Consider the following 8535-nt stretch of genomic DNA (forward strand, 5'->3'; position numbering starts at 1 on the left):
TGGCAGGAGGTGGTGTGAGCAGCATGGGTGGCTGTTCCCACAGCTCTGAGGACAGCAACGTGGCTTTGCCCAGGCACAGGTTCAGGTGTGCAGAGCTCTCTGTGCAGGTAAACACCGTGCAGGGAGGGCAGGGCTGCCCATGGGTACTGCCAGGGCAAGAAGCAAGTTATTTTCAGAGAGGAAAGGGAAGGGGAGAAGGTGAAATCTTCATGCACAAGTAGAGGATTGAAAAAATATCTTAAATATGTTGTGTTTGTGCATAATTAAGCACCAGCTAAAACCTGGGATTGAAGCTTGAAGCATCAGGGATGGGGCAGATGGGATGGGAATGCCAGGGAAGAACTTAAAAAGCATGGAAAATCCTGCTTTAAAATTTGCTGCAGCTGGTTTTGCCAGTGGTGCTGGGAAGGAGTCCAGTGTGATGATGAAGAGCAAACCCTGAAGCCTCAGAAAAGAGCAAAGGTGTGAGAGCAGAGTGGCTGCCAGGCTGGCCCTCAGAGGCACTGAAAGTGCAATGTTGGTCGGGTAAAGCAGCCCCAGATGAGCTGCCAAGTGTGCTCTGGGAGGGAACAGAGCATTAGCCTCTGCTGTGACTTCATTTCACTGTAATCAGCTTGAAAAATATTCTAGGATAAAAGAATTGGGTAACCTGCTTTGGGACTGAGGCCTTTTCTCCAGAGCAGAAATTAAATCCATTCCCCTTTGTTGCACAAAGCCACCAAATGACCAGAAGGGACATTAATTTGTCAGAGCTGCCCACCTACAGGAGGGGCTGGGGACGCAGGTGCCTGTGACGGGGACTTTGCTGCAGGGCTGGAGGGCACATCCCAGAGTACTCGGTGTGCAGCTGCTGTACGTGCTGGTGAATAACATGGTGCTTCTCAAAACTGCCAGATGATGCTTTGGGGGACAGATTTATCCCCCTGATAAATGTAGTCCTGAATACTGCAGTGCAAGATTTTGCAGGCTGTCTCTCCTGGTCTGCTCCTGAGGCCCCTTGCTGGGCAAAGTTACAGTAGGATAAAGTAGGACACATCCAGATATTGAGATGATCATCCCACCTGCCCCTTGCTGCCTCCCAAGGCAGATGCAGGGAAGGAGACCCCCGGTTTCTGCTCTCTAGTTCTCTCTCTCTCTCTGCCCAAGACTGGCTGACCCAGAAGGGCTTGACCTCCAAATAATTACATGCAGCCCAGGGAATAACTTCCTTTCCCAACTACAAATCCATGGGTGGTTGGGTCCCAGAGCACTCTGTGTAAGGGCTTTTCTTTCTGTGCTCCCTTTTCTATAATTTCTCCTGTGACTTGTGACATGACCCTGTCCTCACTGGGCAGGTTTGTGTTTTTTTTTTCCAAGTGATCATTTACTCCTAGATAAAGATTAATTTATGTTTTAATTTTTAACTTCAGTCTCTTTGGTGCAAATGTTTTTGGAGGCCATCTCAGATGCTGTTATCTTTACCCGGCTTTGTCTCTTTCATGGGTTGCTTCACCCTGGGGGTAATGAGTAACCTCTCCCCCCAGGGAGGTTGAAGAGGGGCCAAGGGGGTGGAGAGGCTGGCTGATTGCTTCCTCACTCCCTTCTCTTTGAGAATCACAAGAACATTTTTAGTGTCAGAGTGACATCTCTCTGCCTCTTGCTTTTGGTAGTTCTCATGGCGTGAGATGATGCTGTTCCTAGATCATGTCCCTCCTTTCTACATGGAGCCCAAAAGACCCTCCCAAAATGACTACAGGGCTCTGGGCACAAGGGCTGCATTCATAGCCCAGCCCTGACAGGCTCCAGGGCTGTCCCAGGGCAGAGCCCTGCCCTGCACTGCCCAAAGCCACAGGCAAGTCATTGTCCAGGCAAGGATGCAAACACATATATCCAGACTCCTGGTCTCCTGCTCTTACCACAGATGCTGTTGTTTGTGACACAAGTGGGTTTGGGGTAGATGGAGGGTTCCCAGGCAGTGCCAGGTTTGAGGGAGAATGGGGTATGAGCTGAAATCACATCCTTTCCAGCCTGTCTGTGGCCTGCCTGAGGTGGATGGAGAGTCCAGGTCTGAATGAGTGCTGTGTCCAGTGTAAGTGTGAGCCTTGCTGAACCTTGGAACAGTCCCAAAGCATCCTCAAGGCTGACACCATCTCACAGCACAGCATGGAGCAGTACAAAATCCTTGTGATCTTAAAGGGCTCAAAAAAAGAGATGTCAAATTTTCTTTTCCCACCTACAGGGCCATTGCATCATTTGTGGGATTGAGATAATTTTACACAAGTGATGTGTGTTTCCACTAATGTCCCTGACAGGTCTCACTGTCAGATGCTGCCAGGAACCAGTGGGAAGAGCAGATCTATTGCAAAGCCTTCCACATTCATATTGATTCAATAATCCAGCTCTTCAAGACATGATTGTTTTATATCCCTTTTGTTGTGTATAGAGTGAAAGTGGTACCAGTTGACACTAGATGGGGAACAGGAAGAAATGCCCCTCATGGAAAGACCCACCCATAAAAGATGGAGGCATGAGACTTAATTATGACTTTGGAGTTTGCAGCAGGGCATTAGTTTTTCATCAGGCTCTGATGGGGAAAAAAACAAGAGGAGGTTCAGGAATTTTGCTGAGCTTTCTTTAATGTAGCTCACAGTAAGGGAGAGTGAGGACTGTGAAAGTGCCTTGTTAGGTGTTTTACACAGGGCTGGTGAATCATTCAAGCCAAGTGATGGGGCTACCCTGGCGTAAGGAGGAGTAGCTTTCTGTCTGCTCACCATGTAGGTCTGCAGGACAGCCCAGATTCAAAGTGTCAATAAACAGGATGAGAGCAGAGATAAGCAAGAGAGCTCCCAATCTTCAGAGGCAACAAATGAGCCCTGAGTTGGGTTTGTTGCATGTGAAGATTGCCCGGTTGTGTTTCCCTTCACTGGGAGAAAATGCTTCACTGCAAGGGCACGAGAAAGTGGAAGAGGGGAGAAGCTGTGCTGCAGCTGTCCTCCCAGCTTCACACATCTCCTGGAGCAAGACTCTACCTGCAGGACCTGCTTCTCCTTCACTCTGTTTACCCTGAGGGATTAATTCGGGATCAGCCTTTGTCAGGAAAAGAGCTAGAAGGCACAACACAGCAGTCTGGGTTCGAAGAAGACGTTAGATACAGACAATGGAAGAGAAGGATGAAGAGGAAATCTTAAGAGAAATTTCATGACCGATGTCTAATAATAAAGCAGGTATGGGGCTCCTAGGTGATGGAAGATGATTGCAGGCAGAAGAACCTGAGCTAGGCTTTAAAAAATGAAGCAAACCTGCCCTGCTGCACTCAGTGGGGAACCTGCAAACCTGCACCTGCATGAGTTGTGCTTGGACTTTGTCTTTTGCAAACAAAAATTCCAATTTTTGAGGAGAGCTGGAGTGGAGGGGTAGATTGTGTGAAGTGCAGCAAAACCCCTGACATCGTTTACTCTGAATAAACACAAGGTGCTAATGTGAGCATTCTAAAGAAAGTGTCTCAGTGGCTTTCCAGAAAGGCAAGCCAAAATATGTCTGCCTTCATGCTGCTCTTCACCTGCGGGGTGTGCACGTTGCTTTTATCAGCTGCACTCCATGTTTGAAAAGTTTTTCAGCAATCAGCTTTAAACTTGCCTCCTGGTCTGTTTCCTCTTCAGAGAGTTGGCAGCCTTCATTTGCTGGACCTCAGAAGACAAGTCACTAATGAAGGTAAGAACAAGCGCTCTTTGTTTCTAGGGTGTTGGATGTCCGCATGTATCTATTTAAAATTCTCCTCCTGGTGACAGTTTGGACATGATTTTTAGTGTCAAATGTGGTCTTAAGAAACTGTCATGTTTTAAAGGTTTCAGAATGACCAAGAAAGCTGTTAAATCCCAATTCTGGTGATGTTAAATATGAGCAGTATTTACATGAGAACTACTCACACGTTGAAAACTAGAAGTGTCTGCAGCAGTTCAGACTGAGGGACCTGAATTTTGGCATCTTCCTTGTGTTGTGAAATACTTTAAAATATTTGAGTGTCCTGATAGCCAAATGGAAAGATGGATGTTTTATTGTGCTTGCCAAAATAGCCTGTATTTCTTACGGTGCCAGTTTTTCATGAGAATGGGAATTAATATAGCACAGCCTGAAGAAAAAATGTGGGAGAAATAATCTGAAACAGTGAATTACTTGGACTGACAGTTGTCTTCTGGAAAATAAAGGGGAAATTTCTATGTATTTAGTCTCTCACAGCCAAAATTAGGCTCAGCAGGCATTCCACATGTCAGGACAGGGGGTGTGAATACCCTGCACCTTACACCAAGCCTTTTAACGTCAGGTTGCCAGCAGCCCTCTGACTGGCTAGTACTCTGTAGGGAAGAGGAGATGGCTGTGGAGTTAAACAGACTAGTGTTTGTTTTCTTTGATTCCTCTTTTCTTTAAGTGTCACAGAGCTTTATCTCTGGCATCCCTCCATCCCTTCTGGCCACAGAAGGAGGAAGGAAGACAACTCTTCAGCCACCCCAGCAGGACATGCTGCTGCCACTGATGAATTCCACACTCTGATTTTTCTCCTCTTCTAGATTTCAGGGAAATATGGTCCCACGTTCACTGCCCATTTGGGGTTTCAGATGTGGTGGTGCTGACTGGCTACAAGGATGCCCTTGTGAACATGGTGCATGTGTTTGATGACAGACCAGCCATACCCATATTTTCTCACATCCAACATGGGACTGGTACTGGCAGGTTGAAAAGATAAGGATGTGCTTGCTGTGCTGTTTCTCAAGTGTGTTGTTTCAATTGCAGCAATATTTAGGAGCCTGGAGCAGTGTCCTTATCACTGAGGGCAACATTCTGTGGGGCTTGAGGGTGGTTGCTTGTTTTCCTGAGAAAAATACTTCTGGGGATCTTCTTAATTGCCTTATCAATTTTTTGCTTTCAGTGGCACTTGAGTCACATTTCAAGGGTGATTTTTTTATTATTTTTTTTTTTTTCAGCACAGAGGGAAGGAATTTATTTTTCATAATGTGAAGGCTGAGGTCCTTATGCAATCTCTTTTCTACAGTTACTGGGAGTTCAGACAAAGCGTGGATCACACATGACTCATGACAAAACCTCCAAGAACTGGCTGGAGTGCAACAGCACGGGCTGTTTGTACCTCAAACAGTTACTTCTGTAAACAGCCTTTTGGCAGGTTTCTGAGTTGCATGTGAAAACCTAATACATTGCCCAAGACTAGACATTGAAAAACAATGAAGGGAATAATCCAGGGCTGAAAGGAAAAGATCTGATGACCTAACATGTATATAATGCATACAGTGTGGGCCTTTTTTTCATCTTGTTTCTAAGAGTGAGGCCCCATGTGAGGAAGGGTATGTTCTGCTGCTTTCCCAGCTACTGTATGAAGATGGAGGCTGTGATCAGCCCTGGAAGCCCTCCTGGGAAGGTAAGACCTAAGGGTGTACCTAAATACCCCTGTGCCCTCTTGGCTGAGCACTTTGTTTGGCTGATGGGTGAGCTGGCTGGGGGACATTCTCTGCCTGTAAGCAAAGGTGCTGCCTGACACTATTCCTTGTCCCCCTGCACAGTGTATGGTTCATCCTCTGAACCACAAGTGGTTCAGCACAATCATTTGTCCTGTTCATGACAGGGACAAAGTGGTGTCATCTGCTCCTAGCCCTGCAGTCTGAAACAGCTGGATCATTTTTCAACAGAAAAACAAGTCAGCCTGAGACAAATACCATGCACAGAGCTTTTTCCTGAGTATGGCTGCAGAGAGACAAGGCTCTGCAAGCCAAACAGGCCAAACCCAGAGCTTTGACTGTTTAAAGTATTGCCTCCTGTCCTCCTGAACCCACCTGATGCTGTGCTTTCTACTGAAGTTAAGAGAGTAGTAGTACAAAGTACAGAGTTGTGCACGTTATATACGGACCTCTCATAGCTCCTATTGTGGCATTAAATCAATACCTGCTCAATGGGACTGCATAAAAAGTGTTCCAACTCACCTGATCCAGGAGCTCTTGTTAAACTTAATCCTCCATGACAAGCAATAGAGTATCAGTTACTTAAGGTAATATTGAACCATCCATCCAAAAAGCTGTTAAAGAAATAGATGCTGATGAATTTATTACCTGAACGAGAACTCTTTACAATAGTACAACATCCCTTTTCTTTTAATCTCTATGGCAGGTTTAGTTGTTGCAGAAAACAGCAAGAATTGTAACCTGCCGGGAAGAGCAAGGCATTTATACATCTGATTCTGCAGCCAGTTTATTTATAACACTGAGAAACAGTGTAAGTAACTCCCTTGCACATGAAATGCAATGGATTATTGTGCTGAGAACTGAGTGTAATTGATTTATAATTCATGTGAAAGTCAAAAGTGATGATCTAACAACTTTAAAACATAAGTATTTTGGCTTGCTAAACATCTGGAGTTTTCTTTGCGTAATGTTTTATCTTTTTGCTTTATTACCTCTTTGACAATGTAATTTCATTGTTTCTTGAGTTTACTATCACTTTCCCTTAATTGTATTTTTTAATTTGTGTTTATAGACTCTGTCTAGACAAGCCTGATAGGCTCCATTCATTTCTGTAGAGAATTTTTAATAAGAGGAGGCATTTTTATACATAAAAATGTTTTAGTTACCAAAAAAGAGACTCCAATCACATCATTTTGTTCCTCACATAAATGATTTCTCTGTAGTGATACTTGAGTTTTACAAGGTAATGGATGAATTTATTTTTTTCTGTGATTTTTCTCTTTAGTTATTTAATTTCTGCTGGTTCCTTGGATTTCTCCTCAAACCTCACTGAAAAAAGTAAAAAAGTGCATCAAGAAAATTTTGAAGGGAAGAATTAATAAAACACAACCTGATGAGCTACATTGCTGCACTGGTTTTCAAACAACAGGTATTTAAACAATGTGATGATTTCTAGTGTTGTTTCTTATACAGAGATGCTCTGTGTTGCTTGTCTAATTAACACTATGGTTTGTATGAAAATATGTAAATCTTGGGTGAACAACCTCCTATTTTAATATGTTTAATACTGCATGCTGAAAGAAAAGCAAGAAATAATTAACCAGACTGTATGGCATGAATGTCTAAAACTTGTCCTCAGGAACCAGCTACAGTTCCTTCCTCTTCCCATGCTAATGGCAGTGATTTATTTTCTTTTTATTTCCCCACAGGAGCAAAAAAAGCAACACACTTTTTCATGATGCAAATGGATTGGCCTCTGCACCCAACCTGCTCATGATTGGCACTATGACATTGCAATGGGCCATCCTGCTGCAGCTGAAGAACCCTGAGGTTCAAAGTAAGGCACTTTTATGGATTTGCCTTTCTTACATAGAGTATTGAAGTTCTCAGTAATGACTTTGAATGTGATGCTCACCTGTAAAAGCTTCGTAGCCTCTTATGCATCCAAAATCTGAGCACCTGGAACCTGCCCGCCTCTGTCCAAGCACTGTATGCTGCTATTCATGACCAAAGTACCTGAGGGCTTGTTCTCTCTCTGCTCTCAGGGGCTGGGCAACCTCCTGCTCTGAGATAGTCCAACCAACAGTCAGCACGAGTTGGGATTTACAGGTGCTTTACAACTGAGGGAAACCCACTTCATGCCTTTCCTTTGCCCACAGGAAAGGTGCACACAGAAATTGAATTCCTGGCCCTGGCTGCTCTTGTACCTTTGAGGACCAGAAAAACATGCCATTTACCAATGCAATGATCCATGAGGTGCAGAGATTTGTCTCCCTCCCGCCACAAGTTCCACAGGGCACCTCTCTTGACACCCACTTTAAAGGCTAGTTCATCCCCAAGGTACCTGCTGGTCTCCAGGTGAAGATGGGGTGCAGCACAGCAGTGACACACGAAGTGTCACAAGACGTGGGGGAGCTTGGAGGCAGAGCTTTTGGTGGGGAAGAGACAGTTCCCTAATCCTCTGTCTCCTCCATGCCCAGACTGATGGCAGTGTGACTTCAGGGTTATGCAGACAACTTCCCATTTCCCATAACTCAGTTTTCATAATCTGGAGTCATTTCCTGTTCTTGTTCTCTGTTGCCTTCATTCCCAGTGGAGCACCTCTGCCTCTGGAGTGCCACCACATTGTCTCCTTGCCTGCTTGAGGCAAGCAGAGAGCAGCTGGGCAGGAAGGAAGCCTGGACCACCTCTTCCTTCTGCTTCATCACTCAGGAACAGCCAACAACCACTGCTGTTCAGTGACAGATTGGTCAGTCATTCCCAGTGAACCTGGTATCCATGCTAGTGAAGGGTCACTTGGTCATGTGCAAGCCCAGAAATTAGTTCTTCAGAAAGGGAAGTTTGCTTGCAGACATGGACCAAAGGGAGGCATGGTGCCGTGGTGCAATGGGCAAAGCCAGAAGTTGCTGCATCCAGACGTGCTAAAGCAGAGCATGGTTGTGGTGCAGAGGACAACAGTGACTCCTCTGCTCACCTCCCTGCTGCTCAATAAAACACAGTGGGAGACACTGGATGAATTCAGCCCCAACCATTTTCTTTATGTGGATGGGAACTTCATAAAGAAGAAAGTGTTCCTGCCCTTCTCCAGAGG

The 8535-nt window shown here is 45.2% G+C and overlaps 1 protein-coding gene across 19 annotated transcripts in view; it reads left to right on the top strand.

Moving 5' to 3' along the window:
• Positions 1-2799: 2799 nt before the first annotated feature.
• The window catches only part of LOC127390731 (cytochrome c oxidase assembly protein COX19), a 38056-nt gene continuing 32320 nt past the window's right edge, over positions 2800-8535 (top strand). For 13 of the 19 annotated variants that reach the window (XR_007890923.1, XR_007890931.1, XR_007890924.1 and 10 more), the window contains exons 1-4: positions 3214-5407; positions 6151-6255; positions 6730-6873; positions 7154-7281. The gene's annotated coding sequence lies outside the window, so the exon portion shown is untranslated. The other 6 variants (XR_007890925.1, XR_007890933.1, XR_007890920.1 and 3 more) reach the window with 6 other exon arrangements.

This window comes from Apus apus, chromosome 14 (assembly GCF_020740795.1).
Source record: "Apus apus isolate bApuApu2 chromosome 14, bApuApu2.pri.cur, whole genome shotgun sequence".
Classification (NCBI taxonomy): Eukaryota; Metazoa; Chordata; class Aves; order Apodiformes; family Apodidae; genus Apus; species Apus apus.